Below are 19,561 nucleotides of genomic sequence, written 5' to 3' on the forward strand. Positions count from 1 at the left end.
AATCATACAGACCACAGGAAGACACTTGCTGTAAATCTGTGACTTGTGGACCTTTGAATTAAGTCCTTCTTCTTATAATATGATGTGATGACAAGTGCATACTTGCCTACATCCCTACATCCCTAAAACCTAATGAAAGTTAATAATGCTGTAAGAATCTTCTGAAATTCAAAACATTGTCTTTATTTTTAATTGTTTTTACTTGATTGAAAAGCAGCTACATTAGGGTGAAGAAGAGCTGAGTGAAATATTCATTGTTTCCTGTTTTTGACTTAGCAATTGGAGTGGAACATTAAAAAATATTGAAAATGAAACATCTTCTTGACATTTTAGCGTAAATGTTTATGGTGGTGTAGCTGTTTGAGAAAAACACGTCTGTCCCACTGACAATGTCACATTCTGTTAAAGAAATAACTGCAGGATAAATCTGTAGCTGTTCATCATATTAAAAGATGGTTTTTCTAAAGGACTAAACAATTAATGCCTTTTACTTATTGAAATGGCTAATAGCTGTCCATCTTTTCTCTCCAGAACTAGCTAAAGAGTGGATAATGAGTTCAAAAGAGGCAAAAAAATATTCCCAGAGATTGGCAAAAAATTATCTCATTCCTAAAACTTAAAGAATTTTCATTTTTAGTTCAGGCAAGGGTTATACTTCTCTGTCTTCTTTCAGTGCCATGTTATATCTGGGGCTGGAAAAAGAGGTGCCAAAATATTGTGAAAAGCTGTTCTCATGGCATTTTCTTCTAAGACTGAGACTGCTAAAAAAATCTGACAAGAAATCCTCTTTCCAGATTTCTGCCCCAATTTTTCAGACTCAAGGGGCTTGTGTAGTCCTAATAAGCTTCAGCTAAGCCTGTGAACATTTAGACGCTCATCTCAATCAAACCGAAATTCCAAACCTTCTGAGTCTCACCCATCATCAACCTAAACCTGAAGGCTGCAATTCTACTTCCATCAATACTTTTCAAATGAACATCCAGCTTCTTGAAGGAAATGTCAGAGTACACCAGGTATAACAGACTGTACTAGGGAAGCACATTTCATGGATGCATTGTATATGGCACATCAATCAAAAGCTGAAAGATTAATCATCTAGTCTCTAAATGCACTTTCCAAAGTTAACTAGATGTTCTGGCATACAGAGTTATGCACTATGCAAGAGATGCTTGCTTTCCTGTGAACCTAGTGACTATCTAATTTTTGACATTTTGAGAAAGGAAGAAATGCATTGAAAATTCATCTTAATATAATGGGCTACAGAAATACTTATAGCCTCTTAAATTAATGTATCACTTGCAGGTATTTAAAAATCACAGAGAGTAAGGGATTAGCAAGTATAAATAAAGACATCCAATGTGTTTACATAGCATAGGTATAATGAGGAAAGAGTTGAAGAGGTGGAGCAGGAAGTGTCAGAAAACATATTTCACTTTCCTCTTACATATTCACAAAGCCAGAAGAAAGAGAAGCATGGCAGAAAAATAGAGAAAGTAGAAGGAAATAAAATTATTCTTTATAAGCAGTGAAATATTAGTAGCAGTGTCAGAGATTGCTTTGATGTCTTAAAATATTTTTTTCCAAAGAGAGAATAAAGTCACCCTGTCATGGGTGAAATTTTACCCTAATACTCATCTCACACACAAGACTACATTTTCCTTTGAAACAATAACATTTTTATATTTTATTTATTTCTGTAAGCTTCAACTAATTCCTAGAAATGTCACTGTCATTCTGGACCCAAAAATACAAGACAGCATGAAAAGTAATTAAATACTTATTACATTAGATCTTTGAGCTTTACTCATTTTTCACTATCTTTATCAAGTCAAGCAAATGTGGAGCTGGTTTGCTGCAGTGACATCCTAACACTACCTGCCTACAGAATCTGTGTTCACTGCATAGTGATCTGTCTACTAGCATCGATTTCATTGTAAGATGTTTATGGTGTAAAGATATCCAGGGTTAAACATTTTTTGTTCTACGGCTGATGACATAAAATACTGAGGATAATTTCTGGTCTCTAATTGAATGTTCATTTTACTTTTCTTTCCTAATTTCAGATATTTGCCACTGATATGTTTTAGGTAGACAGAGTTTTAGTTGCAGGCCCTAAATCTCCAGAACTTCCTAATGTACTATAAAGATGTTAACAAAATTGACCAGACAAAATAAAAATACAATAGAAAAAGAATTAAAAAAAAGCACTTATGGATTATTTCTCTGTTGACCAGGCAGTTCTACTGCAGTCTTACATCAGTTTCAGGTGGTGTCAAATCAACCATACTTCAATTTGGTTTATAATGTGCTTCCCCAGCTGAGGGATATGAAGTGTTTTGGTTTCTTTAATGAGAGTGAATGTTTATCCTGCCATGATTTCTGTAGCCTATGGAGAATTTTAGCAAAATCTTTTGTTTGCAAGGAGCAAAAATACAGCAGTGCAACAAATCAAGTTTTGCATTTTCCATGACTGCTTGGGAAAATGACAGGTCTTACCCCTTAGGAAGCAACATTCTAATAGTTGCTGTAAGTGACTTGCAGTAACACCAGACCAGGTTGTCTTTCTTCCTCATCTAGTGCAACTCTCCTATTTTATTTATTCCTAATTTATCACACACTCATTACTACTTCAGTGAAGTAAGACATGAAAGAAGAGAGTATTTTACATGAACCACAAAAGAGCAACATATCAAGGAACGTTTCATAATGAAACAATACTAATATAGCTGTACAGATTTAAGTATTTATGCAGCTGAAATATGTACTTGTAACACATTAGTGGAATGTATATAATTTATAAACCAATAAATTCCAAAGTTCATGTTACAGAACACATCTTATTTCTGCATGTCAGAGTTCACCATTTCATCCCTTAAAGGTTACCAAACCACACTGGCATTAATACAGGTGTTAAAGTGGTAGAATAGAATTAGATTTTTTTTTTCTGGTACACGGAAGGATACTAAAATCTGTGCACACAAACCACTAATATTAGAAAAATACCAAAAGTTGCATTTTCACAGTAAACTGGGTAGGGCTACAGCTACATTATATCACAGTACTGAGAGTGCTTGTTTAAGATTATGAATTGTAACACATAAATCAAGAAACATTCTAAAATATGAGAAAATATCTATAGCCTTATCAGCCACCATAAGCCACCATCAAGAATCACAATAACTAAAGCACAGGTTTTATCTTTCTGTCACCTTCTCTTCCTCTGTCACCTTCTCTTCTTCTGTCACATCTTTTCAATCAACTGTGCCCACACAGATGCCAGGATGAGTACATTTACCAGGTAAGAGTATAAAACACTGATTTCCTAACTGATACACAGGTGAGACAGGCAGGACAAACAAGCTACTAGGCTAAGTGTTGATCCCATCCTCTAATCCTTCTGATGAGATGCTGCAGTCCTTTTGGTGAGGAAGACAATGGTTCAAACAGATTGATCCATTTTGTGGATGAGATGTTTTTCTTCTGACTCCCTTACAATTGTAACAGTTTTCAGTCCAGAGTTTTATATTTTAAATCTTTGAGCTACTATTGTTATAATTTAAATATTTGCTGTTACTATCTAAATTGTCCCATCTTTATCTGTGATTTTGCTTCTGTTATTTTACACTGTTCTAGCCTGTATGCTTCCTTTCTGCTTTTTCTCATCTCTGTCTTATCAGAAGTCTAAGCTGGAGTTAGACAGCTGTACTGTGTCCAAACCAGAATCTGGATCACACACAGCTGAAACCCTGGAAGGAGGATTACAGGATAAACATACTTGCTTCAGGTGGTGAAGATGAGTTGGCAACAAACCCAACTCAACTTGTGGGAGTTCCAGTTGTCTGATAACAGCAACTCTGTTGGAAAAGAAATTGTCTTACTCCTCTAGTATTTATTATTTTTTCAGATTTACTATTCACTGTCTAAACCCATTACTTTGTGCCATTTATTTCATGCTGCGAAGTAAGAAAATAATGATGCAAAAAGCCAGCTTGTGTTACAACAGCTCCACAGAACAAAGAATAAAGGACATTTGGTGCCAGTCTTGCCGTGACTCCTCACAAAGGGTGAGTATGAACAGATCTATTACAAACAGATATTATTAAGCAGGGCAGGAACAAATGTGAGAAATAATGAAGCAAATTATGTTAAAATTATACATCCCAATATTCTGCATAAGTTTAAGGAAGAAAATTCCTTATTTTCTTCATACCTCATGAACAAAATTATCTATTTAAAATTTTTTTTATATTCCCACTCACTAGTTCTTAAGTATATATATAAATGATATTCATTTAAAACACTATTGTGCCCTAAGAAAAAATATGGAGCTAAATTTGTTGTAATTTTTACCATCTACAGGAAATCTTTGAATGACTCATTTTGTTTGTTTTCTTTCTAGAATATGATAGTTTATACTTCATCAAAAATTATTTTCCTTTGGTACAACTCAGCCTTTTACAATTAAACTCTCTTTTCTGGTAGTTCTCTATCCTTTTAGGGCATCTCCTTCCCATAAAATGCTTTATAAACCAGGCTGTAAAGAGCCTTTTGTAGTCAGTAGGGTTGCCTAGAAAGGTTGTGGAATTTCCTCTGGAGATATTCAAAGCCTCTCTAGACACAATCCTGAGTAACACACCCCAGGGGATGCTGCTGAAACAGGGGAGTTTGGACTAAATGACCTCCAGTGGTCCCTTCCAACCTTACTCATTTTGTGATTCTGCAAAAAGACTGGGAAGGAGGTATCCTGTACTTGTAGCACTGTCACAGGTCCTGTGATCATACAAGCATACCTCATTTCTTTCTCTGGCTATGCATTTTTTTCCCCTCTCCTTTGTTTAGATATGAGATTCTTCATAATGGAGATCATTTTTTTATTATGTAGCTGAGTTCCCATTGCTCTCAGCAATGAACAAAAGTCTTTCTGCTTTTTAAGAGCCTGAGTGTCCAGGCAGAGTAAGGCATTAAAAGGACCAAGCATTCATCTATTATTTAGTTTTTCTGAACCTGGGCCCTCACAGATACAGTATTATTTTGACACGTTTATAAAAATTAAGGATACTCCCTCAGCTGCATAAAAATCTTTATCTGTGTGGTAAGACACAGTGAGATATCTATATATAGACGGGTGCTCAAATCCAGAAAGCACAAACAAGAAGGAGCATGAGATGATATTCAGTTCATACGATACTTATAAGAACATTTGGCATCATGTTTGGAAATTGGAACAAAAATAAATTTCTAATATCCTGTGATGCCCATTAGTTAAAGAAATGTAATAATTGGGTGAATGCGATTCATTACTCTTAGAACTGTCTGTGTTTTTTTTCACATTTTCATGATTCAAATAGATAAAGCAGGAAAGTACAACCACATTGTCATAAAGAAACCTTTGATATTCATCCATAAAATCTAAGCTAGAATATTTTTAATTTACTAATAAATTGCTATATAGTTTCTTTTTTAAAAAAATTAAAAAATTACCTGGAATTGTACCAGTTTGTGAAGTTAAAATTAATTCTGATCTGTGTTTAAATAATATAAAATGTAATTAAGTAAAAGCAGAACTAATTTGTACTTATTTTTTTACTTTATTAATGATTAGTCCCGTATGATTTATTTTTCAAAATAAAATGCCTTATCATAGTGCTATCTCCTAGTCTAAAGATATGTGTGTTATATATTTCAACAAAAATCACCAATTTCAATATCCCTTATTCAAATGCTTATAATTGGAAAACTGTTTGAGGCTTCATGATTAGAAAAATGCTTTCCAAAACAGCAGTTAAAACACTATCAAAAAGATTTTTCACAAAACACATTCCAGAAAATCTTTCAGTTTTATTATTATTGAAAAATTCAGCCTTACTAATGTAAACATCTCAATCCAACAGGCTAAACTGGTGGTATTGTAGATGACAATACCGAAATAATAAAAAGTGTAAAAAGTGTACAAGTGTACCAAGGCAAGTGAGTAAGAATTTACAACAAAAAACTTGTCTTTTCTATTTTCTCTCTGTGCTTATTCCTATCTCTCAAAGGGGGAGCAGGAGGTTGAGCAAAAGAATTAGCAAACAGCTATAAAGAAATAGACTTGCAAAATATTTTAGTCAGCTCATATTCTATGCGAAAAACACAATTTAAATACAAACTTTGCATCAGTCAGGAAACTATAATTTTTGTACAATATTCTAAATACTCTTTTAAAGAAGTTACATATTAAAAAACTAAATAAATGAAAAAATTGGATGGTAACCCAACCTCACAAAATTAAGTTACGGGAGTTTGTGCTGTCCACTAAAATCTGCACTTTCTCACCCCACAATCTATAATGTAAGATCATGCAAAGAAAGTTAAAATGGGGTTTATGCTATGCTTTAAAGCCAGTATGATCCAAGCCCTCTTTATGTGCTCCTCTGTAGTTCCCCCAAGTAGTAGCAAAGTGATATGTGTCAGTGAGATGTGACATTAAACAGGTCTTTCTTTTTTCTTTTAATATATAGTTTGTGGGAAATTTCTCTACTAGTTTATATCATGCCCAACCAGTGTTTAACCTGTCACAACAGTTTAATCACCCATGGGCACTTCAGACTGGGATGGGAAAGGGTTAAAAAAAAAATCAGGAAATTTCATTGCAGATAAGATGATACTTAAATTTACTCTTCTTTTTTGATATCTGTATTATCTGTATTCACTGCTGATAATGTGTTTATTTTTAAAGTGACCAGCGATGAAAACTGTTATTTTTCTTTAAATCTCTGTACTGAAAAGATTCTTATGATGAGAGAAAAAGCAGTTTTGAGATGGACTACATGGGGGAAATATGTATTTCTCCAGAACTGGATTATATTTCATTTAATTGCATGAAGAAAGCTGCACTGTGACCTGAAAAAGCTTTTTAAAGTCAGACTGGGTTTTCTCTCTGTCTATGAACACTATAGGAAAGATGAAGACTAGTTCTTCCAGTTGGCTAATAAATTACTTTAAACAGTACAGACTAGAATGTAGCCCTTCTTTGGAATGTACATTCCAGGGCGTCAGCATATTGGGCCACGTACTAGGAGAAACAGCAGCAAAGTTCATTAGAAACAGGTTTTACTAAGGAGAATTGCTAAGAGAAAAATCGCTCCAGATCGTTAAGGCCTAAGCATCCACTGAAAGAGAAATTGCTTAAAATTCCTAATAAAAATGAAGAAATTGCATTCTTAGAAGTTTTGAAAAGCACTTTTATAGTCATAGAAGGTAAGGGCTGTTGTTTATTTGTTTTCAGTGATATTTTATATTCCCTGTGCAACTTAGGCATATCAAGTGCATATCTTAGGCATATCTTAGTGTTAAAATGAAAAGGTATATAGTTCAGATTTCTTCATTATTCTAGCATATATTTAACTCAGAAAGGGGAGAAATAATTTGAAGTAACATTCATTTTCTCTGCTTTTTGAAATGTACAGTCGCAGCCTCAGGAGTCTTGCAGCAGACTGTAATCAGAAGGGACATTCTAACCTGAATGCCAGAGGCGAAAACTCACAAATTCTGCAGAAGAATATGAACAGTATTTTCCCTCCTCTCCCTAGATTTCTCCCTGGACATAGAGCCACAGCCCTGTCAGTAACCAGGAAATTAAGCAAAGGTTCAATCATGGACCTAAGGAACAGATAGTTCAGACTGTATTTGTAGTTACTGTCATTTGAAAGGAATATTACAGATTCACGTTCAAGAAATACAGACACAAAGAGAATCAGGTGCCAGGGAAGAGGAAATTAACTACACATCCCTGATTCAAAGATATTATTATTATTATTATTATTAATAATCATCATCACCATCATCATCATCAACACAGAAAACAGATAGCAATGTTTTTCCTGTGTTCTTATATAAACATCTGTGTGAGAGTATTTGCCCTTTCCTCTACAAAGAACACTGCTAGAATATAGACAATTGAGCTAAGCATTATTTTTATTCTCTTTATTTTATTATCAAGTTTGTTGGCAGATTGCAACTGCAGATATAAGAACATTATTTTGGGGGAGAGAAAGCTCTAGCTGAGAATGAAAAATAATTATAGATGTATATAAATTATACATCTACAGAAAATAGTAGAGGTACTAGAAATGTGGAGATGGCTGTGATTATTATTTTTTTTCAAAATGCATATTTTGTCGTAAAATTCCAAATCTTCAAAAGAAATTTTCGAAGTAAATGTGAGAGTTAAATTGGTACTAAAATTAGTAGTTTGAAGATTGCTTTTCTGGGTGAGAAAAGGCTCCCATTGTAACACAGGAGTAATGAGGCATTTGAATGAAAATACAGTTAGTGTTCTTTCATTGTTTGATTGGAACACACTTTTACCTTCTCCTTTGCAGTGCATAAACATCTTTTAGCCAAGCCCATACAGGCCGTGCCAAGTTTTCCTGCTTGTTTTCACTTTGGCCCCAAAAAAATTTACTTTCTCTAGCTGAGAAAGCCATCCCAGCAAGCTTCATTGACAGCAGTACACTTCTTGATTTCAAGGTGGTGTGGGAAACTATATCCTTCTTGTCCCAGTCACCTTCCTTGCATACATGTTGTAGTTCTGGTTTTCCAGTTGTCACTATTGTTACAACAGAGTCTTATATTTTGGTACTTTGGATTTTCCTAATATGTCTTCCTTGCAACTGTTTCTGTTTCTTTATCAGATGACTTCATGATTTCATTGGGATTTTCCCCATGTCTTCCGTGATGTGACGTAGATAAGTATTTTGGGAAATTTGGGTAAGTTGCAATTCCCCAGTCTTGCCACTTTTATATGCTGTCTTTTAAGCCAGAAAACAAGCAAACTAGCAAATAAAAGCCTCTCTAAAAGCAAAAAACCTACAAGCACACAACAACAAAAACAAACAAAAAAACTAAACAAAAACTCAAACAAACAAAAAAACCCCAAACAAACAAAAAAAATCCCCGAAACTTTTTATATACAGTACTCTAAGAGTATAAATGTGGGAACAGAATTTTGTTCACAATTGGTGGTTTTCTGTCACTTTGTTTTTCCAAGTGTTCTATACTTAGCAACTCTCACTTATTGAATTTATCTTTGAAACTGGGAAAATACTACCATTTTCTGCTCTTACAGTATTGCTGATTTCTGCTAAAAATTACTAAATGTGCTGATAATGTGCACCCATAATGCAAGCTTGCTGTTTACTTAGGATGAAGGAATTTGTTTTGATTAGATTTCAGGTGAAACACAGTCATGACCCTAATGAATAAGTTCATATTTCAGAGTTGAAACCTGATCATATGGTAATTCAAAGCTCTGGATGGTGCTTTTTCTTCCCTTCTGTACATGCATTGCATACACACATGTGCATTCTTCCTCTTTTCCCACCATCTGTCCCTTCTACAGACATGTCTTAAATTTGAGCAGACAAGGTGGGGCATATGAATGTTTTAGCCTTTATAGCTTGAAGACATAAATTCATCCTTTACTTAGTTTCAGGAAACCTAATAGGAAAAATCACAGAATAGTGAATATTCTAGTGTAGTTGTCCTTCTTTCTGGGTGTAATGGAAGGCTGATTTAAGACTGATAATACACAGTTATGCAATAGAAGAAGACCAACTCAACGTGTATTTAGTAGAAGAGGATAAATATTGCTTGGCTATTACACAAAACTTCTACCTCCTACACTACTAAGGTTTGATTTCATCATTCATAGATCACATGGGAAAATGATTTGTCAATTCACCCTGACCAGTGGTGGACACACACACATTTCTCTTAAGCACTGTCATTTTCTTAGTCATTTATTTCCTGCTCAGCAGGTGGTTCAGAGGCATTGCCAGTTTACCAGCTCGACCATCAACTCTGCAGTTCAAGGGAAATACAGAAGCATCTGCCATTCATTTCAGGAGAAAATGGTTGGCACAGGCTTTGCTCATCCTTCAGTTAAATTCTTCTTGTAATCTCATTACAAGTCCCTACTTGTAGTCTCATTACTATTGAATCATATTTTTAATCCAATGGAGTTGCAGTATCAAGTATATCCTATGCACAAAACTATGTTGAAAAAAATAGTGATGAGTTTTTAAGTATCATAAATCCATGACACATAACTGGGATAATTTTATATATAATTTTGAGTTTGAAAACTAAACTACTACTTTTGCTACTTCAGCTGCAGGTGGGGTTGCAAACACAGAAGTTAAACATGATGGTAAAGAGTCAATAGAATAACAACTTACTGGAGAGTAAGTTTCAAGTATTTGCCACAGCATGGAAAGTAGGAGACATATGAGTAAATAGGTCATCTAGAATTTGTGCAGTATGAATAACTGGATTGTTTGGGTTACTTAATGTCTTATATGATAATGAACTTATGTTTACAAATGGGTGATAGCTCAAAGGAAAGTGAAGGAACAAGCTGATGGAATGCTAACACTTTTCCCATATTTTGAAGTGGCTGACATTATTGCTTGGTTCCTCTCATATTATAGATAGAAGCTGTTTTAATAGCTAAAATAATATTCTTACTATCTTCCTACACCTGCTTTCTGAGACAACACCACCTCAATTGGAAGAACTGGTCTGCTTGCTAGTGTTCAGAAATAAAAGTTACCATACCAACAAAGGCTGTAGTCTATAGAATAATGGGAATGATAAGAAAATTATTTTCTGTTCTTAAGAAACATTAGAGAAAAGTAAACCCAGGGTTTTGTGCAATGATCCTGCTATGATAATAGAAGTGTTGCTTCACTGGAGATCAGGAGTTACTGCAACTGTTTGAGTCTGTATTTATGACTTTTTGCAGGTTGCTCCTTTCAGTACTTCAGTGAGAACGAAACTCTTTCTCTTTGTAGGCTAACAGTACCTTGTTTCGGTACATTTCCTTTTTTCCTTAACTTTAAGCCACTGACACAGTAGGCGATTGAGCCAACTGAAACAGAGCTGTGTGTGTTCTCTCATGTGCTTAGGCAGACGTTTAGTCCTTAGATCTCACTGCTGAACTAAGAGACTCATTTTTTCCCTCTTCTAAGAAAAACCCTTCAAGCCTGGTAAAAGACAACAAAAAGGAAGAAGTAGAAAAAAAAAAAAAGGAGAAGAAAAAGAAAGAAAAAGAAAAAAGAGTCAGACAGGCAGTATTGCTCTAGTTGACTTTATAGGTAGCTGCAATGAACAACTATCATATTTTGTTACTGGCTATCACTGAGCATATCTTTGTGATTTGTACTCCTGAGAAGGCCACATATAAAAAAGGGAATTTCTCTCACATACTGCTACTAGTAAACTTTGAAAACAAGTTAAAGAAAAAATAAATTATGAATTACATATTAAAAGTTTTAAATTTAAACGTAGAGCAGATGATAGTGATAACCAGTTTCATAAAGCAATGGTAATAAAAATATTTTTCACAGCACATTATTAGATACTTGTTATCTATTTTCATCTTTATCATGCTAGTGATAAATAAGGCTTCCTACAAATCTAAAGCAAACAGTTTTTCACACCAGCACTTAAGACATCGTGTAATATTCTTCATGGTGATTATGATTTTTGTCCAAGTAAGAATTAATTAAAGTTATTATTCAAGGGCAAATGCAAAGGCAGACAACAGAATGATTTAGGAAGTTATGAACTTTTATCTTTCTATTTTGTGGTCAAAGATGCAGAGAAATGACATTAAAAAAATAAAAAATTCATACATCATAAATTTGGAAAACCCTTTTTAGATTTTTTCAGAAGTATTAATACAAGTTAAGACATAATCAGTACTGATATCATTGTTTAAATAACCCGTAACACAACCCTGTCTTCCTGGTTGATCTGCATGATCCTGCTTGTCTTCTAGCATGGTTTCTCTTAAAATAATAATAGATATAAATAAATTAATAAAAAGTATTCTTGAGAACAAGAACTTAGAACATATTTGGTAGAAATTCAAGAAGTGGGCTGAATGATGACATGTTAATTGTACAGTAAGAAAAACAGGGAAGGCTTCCACCTCCAGGTGTATATTGTTTTGGGCATTGGTTTTGGTCAGTTTTCTTTCTCTTGAACAAGATATGACTAATGATCCTAGAAGCTATTATTAGCTATTATTAGGCCTAACTTATATAGAATAAAAATTTTAATGAGTTGTATAGTATATCACATCCATAAAATGTGAATGAATCAGACACTTTTTTTTCCTGTACTATGTAGAAATTAAACACTCTCAAGAAAGATTTCATGGAAGCTGAAATCTACTTCCTTCAAACTTTTCTGGAAGGATTTTGCTTTCCCTTTTGCCAGACACTGAAGAGAGCCATAAACAGAAGAGAGACATTGGCTTCCTGTTCCAGCCACTTGTCCTCAGCAGTCTAAAATCAGCATGATGAACGTTTCAGCTGTTGCTGCAATATGCTACAGAAGGTGGGATATTTCCAATATCCTTGTTTATTTCAGAGCATACTCCTGGCTTGAACTTTAACAGCTACAGTATGTGTCTGTGTTTTAACTTAAGCCTTCTGTCGAAATATCAAATTAACCTTAAAAAAATCATTTTGTTAATGTAAGCTAAACAATGATGGTTTTTTTCCTTTGTTTGCTTCCAAACACTTTTATTTTTGTATTTATTTATTCTGTTTGTTCATTTTAAATGTTCAGTAATATGGTAGTATATCAATTGTCTAAGATCATAGGCTGGACAAGGGAAAGTCAGGCTCATCACTGGCCCTCAAAAAACGTTACTATTAATTAAAATCTGGGAAGGATGCAAGGCCTAATTCCCATATTGATTAACTACTAAACAAAAATCAGAATTCTGGATACAAATTGTATATAATGACAGCTGATTGACTGCTTCTAGTGTGTATAATTTTTTCTCATAATACTTAGCTTTTTCAGTACTAATTAAAAAAAAAAAACACATGTCAGAAAGTATTCATCAGCTGTTCCTTTCACAACATAAATAAAAATGAAAGCAGAAGTACATGATGAGTTTAAATTAATCTCAGCTTGCAGAGGGTATGTTTCATGCCAGGTAAAACTTCATCACTTTTATCCACCTCAGCAATGATACAGTTTGAAATGATGTGTTTCTTTGGTACCTTGAACACCTCAACTAATTTGCAAGGAAAGCACAGATCTAAGAAAATTTTTACCATGCAGAAAGGAATAGGGGAGGAGACTTGTCCTGGAGAGACTGATCCAAAGATCTGAAGTGCTTTGAACCTTGAAGAGCATGATATTCCACTTAGAGAACCAAGGGCCAAGTTTATTATTTTATGGCTGGCAGACTGAAGTAAGTCGGTGAATGCAAACATAGCAGAACACATTCAGGCAGATATATAGAGATATAGATACATATATATATATATATATATTATTTATTTCCCATAAACTCGAGCTAGGATATACAATATCCCCAAAAGGGATTTGAAATGGTAGAGGGTCATACAGACTTGTACGAACAGTCCTTATAAGAAAATGTGTGCAATATGAAGTCATAAAATACAGTAGAGGGTTTTTGAAAAGTCTAGTGAATCAAAGGTTTACTGTGATGTCTCTTCTTACATCCAAAGAAACCAAGGCCAAACTGAGCTATTATATGACAGGGCCATTTGTAAATACAATGAAGTAACTCGAGTTTTTTCAATAGTAATTTCTGTGATAACTTGTCTTAACAGATATTTTATGAAATTAATGAAATGTTCAGTTGCATAGTCAGTTCTAGAGGACACATCCAATATATTTGACATTGCTTTCCCTGTGAAAGTGAATTGAAATCTGAAGGAATGAAGCCTATTATTGTGTATATTTCTTTTCTGAGTACTTTGGTTCCTGTTTTGGCTGTATTTTTGTTAATTTCTTTTATATATGCAAAACAAAACTTCAGCAAGTCAGCTGATGCAATTGAATTCCTTGTTCTTCTCCATATTTCAAAATGATTCACGATGTCTAGAATTTTCTACTAATGTCAAAAAAAAGTAACAGAATAATTTCAGCCACAAAATTCTTCATCTTAGTTTTGTATCAGTCAGGGCTTTTAGCATCTTAACAGTTCAAAATGTTTTTAAACACAACACACACAAATTCAAAGATTAAGCCAAACAGACAGAAGTGATTTTTCCCACTGCAAGCTACCACAATATGAAGTTTTATTGTAATCACTGATAACAGTACCAGAAGATTCCTGCATAAACAGTCTTAATTTTAGTTTGAGATATGATAAAAATATGCTTTTTCTTTGTTTCCTCTTCTATGTATCTAGCAAGTAACTGTACAAAATTAAATTTTGTAGCCTATATGAAAGGAGTTTCCCTGTGCCCAAGTCTGTAGGTAATGTTTTATGCAGACAGCTAGTCAGATAGTCTGCACGCAGATGTCTACACTGTGGGTACCTATGAATCACTAATGAGTCCTACCTAAAATGGGCATTTTGGACAAGATTCAACTCATTTAACTCTAAACTTCAGGGACTTAGAAATCTGTGGCTATCATCACTACCTTTCTTCTCTTTTTAGTTAATGGAGATAAAAAATAAAATATCTACAGTTAGAATTTTTTCATCATAAGATAAATATTTAACAAAGATCAAACCAAGTAATCTCCAGAGCCCTGTAGTGAAGACAGCTTTGCTTCTGTTTTAAACATGGTGGTGTTTCCTATCCAATCAGAAAGGACAATATTTAGTTCTGTATAGTTCAGCAATACCCTTCTAAACATCCTAATGAAACCTATTGCTTTGACTTTGGTCAAAACTAAACTGTGTTTCTATTGACACAATGTAGAAAATCAGACATTGGCTTTAAACCAGCTGTCAATTGATCTTGAATTTAAAAATTTCAATTAAAATTTTATTTAATTTGATCTTTCAAATAAAATTCCGTCCTGTAGTTAAGTTTGGGGGGTTGTTTTCTTATTTTTAACTAGAGCTGGTAAACCCATCACAGAACAATATTATGGTGATGACTTGGAACAGACACTTTTCTGTCTCTTAGATGATGAAATTCTCTCTATGTCAGGGTCTCTTTGTATTCAGTTATAAATGAGCTGTTCCATCTCCTTCTGCCTCTTACTTCAGCATAGCAATGTCCTGGCAATACAGGAATCAATCTTAATGCTCAACCTACAGAACTTGTGTTGGTAGACTTAGGATTTAGTGTTGAGGCTACAGTGTAATTTCAGAGGGGTTATTTGTTCAGTTCTATGAACTTTGGGGGTAGAATTCAAGTTTTTAAAAGTCAGACAGGGCTTTGTTACTTATAAGATCCAGTATTATTTTCAGGTCTCATTAAACCAGAAAAAGAAACAATTATTAGTTCTATATGCGAGCTTTAAGGAACGAATGAGCTGCTTCATAAGATGACATCTGAAACCTGTTTCAATATTTTATCACTTATACTGACCTGCCCTCACTGGTTCAAAAGAAAATGCAAATTCTCCTGCTGTATAGAGTCTTTAACACTGTGCTTTAACACTTAATAATTAGAAGTTGATATCCTGAATTTTAAGGTTTCACACACCATCCAAATTACACATCCTTCAAAAAATAAATCAACCATATGGAACTTTTTATACCAGACACAGTTTTATTGCAATAACTATTTGTAAATTATAGAAAAGCTAGTCTTTGCCTCAGGTTTGGTCTAGTAATCCTTCAGCTTCTCTGTTTCCTGAGAATTTTATCTAATCATTTATTTATTTTTAACCACTTTTAACCACTTGAAGATACATTCTGTCACAAAGACCATAATTCTAGAAATTTGAGCTATAAAATTTTTGTCGGCTGTTTTTCAAGACATAATGATATATATTTCTAGAGAGGAATAAAAAGCATACAATTGTTTATTTTACTTGAAAGGTTAATGATTCATCATTTCCTGGAACTCTATCTTGTTTTCCAGTCTCTACAGTACACCATACTACAGATCCACAAAAGGAGTTGATAGCTCTCTATATGAAGGGAAAAAATGTTAGTGGAACTCAGCTTCTCACTTATAATCTAAACAATTCTTGTCCTCATATTATTCTGATTAATTAAAATTCTGTTACAGAGGACATCATTACTCCGGCAATACTAGTCCCGTGACAGTTTCATCTCGAATTCAGCCTGTAAAATATTTGGGGTAGTTGTCAAACACATTTCTGCTTTTAGATGAATATTTCTTAATCCTTTATTTAGTGAATATATCTTTGTACAAGTTAAGATAAGCAGTGTGTTTAATAGTTTTCATAAGGTGGTGGATTATCTGTACCATGTTTCTCGTAAATTGAATCTGGGTGAAAATACCCAATGACCGGCTGGTTTCTCATTATTTTTCAAACACCATACCACAGCCTTGGTAATTAAATCTGCTTTACTCTAAGTCATAGCACTTTTATTCATTAGTAACTAATTTAGAAACTACCACAATGTGGAGTTGTGATTACTCTTACCCTTACTGTGGAACTTGACTTTCTTTTTCAGTGGAGGCCTTCTGTCAACTTCTAGAAGAGTTACTGGAAGATCAGAAAGACCACATTAATTTTATCTGTCTATCCCCTGACTAGAGGATGAATCTGAAAATTTAAAAATGTTCCTTAAAATATAGAGTCAAAATAACTGTTTTAAGTGTGACATTACCTTTTTTCAACTAGCAACTGTTCCTCTCTCTTTGCAGCAGAGTTAATTTTGCTTTTATTACGACCATGGGTGCATGACTGTTTCAAAATATTGGGAAAGGGCAATGAGCCAAAATCATTATCTTCACTTGAAGAGTTTAATGCCAAATGTAAATATTGGAGGGGCTTGAGTGCCCAAGCCATCCCTCAAGGCTTTATGCATCTGATTATAAATGTCCCTGCTGCACTGTCAGCTAGTCACCATCACGACTTCAGTCCAGTGTTGTCAAGGAAATAACAACCTACAGTCTTCCACTGCTTATCAGTATAAAGACAGCACTTAAATAACACATGGGTTGACTTCCCCTCAAATACTCCTGTATAATTGAAATTGTTAATAGACAATTAGAAAAATCAGAAATAAAAATATAATTCAGAATGGTTTAGATGATAATTCTTCCTGTATATTTCATGCAGCATTAAAACCTTTGGTATCCAGTGAGATACTGTTCATAAAATGAGAAAGTAAGCTGATGAAGTAAGCTACCTTCTAAATACACTTCCAGTGGTCAGTTTTATTCTCTTGTCTGAAGAATGAAGGAAGCTAATGTCTTTTTTTTTACTTCTTTGTGGTACAGCAGCACCTGAGGGAGACAGAATTTATTGTAACAATCCACAGCTGGGAATACATTAAACACAGAGAAATAAAGGACATATGAGTATGTTCTACATTCAGAGAGAAATATGGAATACAAAAACATACATCATTTTCCAAAATACAATTCCTTAAGATTTACATTCTTTTTCAAATTAAATTCTTGGTGGTCATTACAGGTTCTTGCTTTTCTAAACTGAGAAATTTATGCCTTGAATTATTTCCAAAGTTCTGTGAAGCAGATAATAAACTTTAAAATAGCTATGGTGTTTGTTCCATACAAACCTAACTTATTACTGTGTGCTATTCTCAGTCTAGAATCTTGTACAAATTGTAATGAAGTACATATTCTTTAGTGTAAGACAAACATTTGTAATTGGGCTTTTAATCTTCAGGGACTAGGAACGAATGATTTTCAGAAATGAAGCAAAAAGACAAAGATATGATGGACTAGTGTAGTCCATTCATCAACTTCACACTGCATAGTACGTACCAGAATGCAGCTACTTATCAATAAATCTCATCAAACATCATATTTCACCAAAAACTGGACTACTTCTATATTAATATTTTATTTCAGAATTCTTTTAGTTAAACAATTATTTGAGTAAATTTTGAGCTTAATTGGGATTTAGTTTTTTATACCACTTTAGGTTATATGTATTTCAATAAAATGTGTTATGTCCTTCCAAATCATCAACTTCACCTTTGGACTCGATGCCTGCAAGAGAATTAATCATACCAAGCTGAGACCCAGGTGCCATAGTGCTATTTTCTCATAGCTTTGGCAGACAAGGTGTGTAACCTATAAACACCTGTGCTTTTCTGGACTAGCAACTGGAGCACAGGATGCTCGATGTGCAAATGGGATTAAACAGGTGTGTTTATATGCGTTGCAAATTCAATTAGTCAGTGGAGGGAACTTCTAGAAGACGGTTCATCTGAGATGAAAAAATCATAGGGGGAGTGGCTGAGGGAGTTGGGGTTGTTCAGCCATGAGAAAAGGAGGCTCAGAGGGAGACTTTATCTCTCTTTACAGCTGCCTAAAAGGAGGCTGTAGTGAGGTGGCGGTCAGTCTCTTCTCCCAACAGGAGAACAGAGAAGCAACAGGACAAGAGGAAATTGCTTCAAGTTACACCAGGGGAGGTTTAGGTTTCATCATCAAAAGAGTTGTCAAGCACTAGAACAGGGTGCTCAGGGAAGTGGTTGAGTCACTGTCACTGGAGGTATTTAAAAGAAATGTAGATGTAGCACTTAGGGACATAGTTTAGTGGTGAATTTGGCAGTGCTGGGTTAGTAGTTGAGCTAGGTGATCTTAAAAGTCTTTTCCAACCAAAAGAATTCTAGGATTCTATGACTGCATGACCTTAAGGCATGTCAGAAGAACTGCCCGATAATGTTGCTATTTCTCTTCACTGTGTAAACAAGATAACAAAGATGTCTAGCATGGCTTAGGGCAATTTCCAAATATTTAAGGTAAGCAGATCAGCTTGATAGTCAATAATACCTTTGTCTAGTTCACTTATCAACACATAAGCACACTTTAATATTTTTATTTTCCTAATGTTTCATTTAACCAGTCAAGTAATAGAAACAATATCATGAAAGAGTAATGAGCTCAAGAAAAATGGCTCAGTATCATCATCAGACTAAACCAAGAGAATAAGAATAATTTATAGAAATAATTAAAGACAATAAATGCCAAAGAATCGTGATTTATTTTTGTAAGCAATTTCAAAACAGGGAAAATAATGACAGCAAGGATTTTTTTTTTTTAAAAAATTACAATTTCTTTGATCTGCACCTTATATATTCACTGCAAGTAGAGTCAATGTTGTGGACTGCCTTTTTCTGAATTCTGAATGTATCACAGAGGATGAAGTAATGAAACTTAACATTTATTTATTTACTTACTTATCTGAGGAACTTGTCCATATAATATTAAATTAATTGCTGTGGTAAGCAAATGAAGTTATTGTTGTTACATTAGTGGAATTTTGCTTGCTTAGACCTATGATCATTTTGTCCCATAAAATAAGTGATCTGTGTAACAGCATTTTCAGCTATATATTATTCTTTTCATATGGCTCTGGAGGAAATGCTGCAGTGGACTTAGAATTCTTTGTAATACCACAAAGGGTATTTGGGCTCAAAGTTTGTGTAAAAACACTGTTTCTTTGCTCACGGGCTTGAACTCAAATCACACCTCTGTCTAAAGGAAAAGGTTCCACATTGCCTTGCAAACTTCTCTTTTTATGACATTTTGGGATGGCTGACAGGAAGTTTTCAGGTTATGCTTGACATTTTGATAAGTAAAATCACATGAGTAATCTTACCTTTGCCAAA

General features: G+C 34.1%; 1 long non-coding RNA gene across 2 annotated transcripts; it reads left to right on the top strand.

Moving 5' to 3' along the window:
- The first annotated feature begins 3,795 nt into the window (after positions 1–3,795).
- On the top strand, positions 3,796–19,561 carry LOC111944822 (uncharacterized). Of its 2 annotated transcripts, XR_015285475.1 has the most exons (4): positions 3,833–4,064; positions 5,892–5,967; positions 12,178–12,387; positions 16,427–19,561. It is a non-coding gene; the product is annotated as an uncharacterized LOC111944822 (long non-coding RNA). The 2 variants fall into 2 exon arrangements; XR_015285474.1 differs by lacking the exon at positions 5,892–5,967 and having other exon boundaries at positions 3,796–4,064.

This window comes from Cyanistes caeruleus, chromosome 3 (genome assembly GCF_971803275.1).
Source record: "Cyanistes caeruleus chromosome 3, bCyaCae1.hap1.1, whole genome shotgun sequence".
In the NCBI taxonomy this organism is placed as follows: Eukaryota; Metazoa; Chordata; class Aves; order Passeriformes; family Paridae; genus Cyanistes; species Cyanistes caeruleus.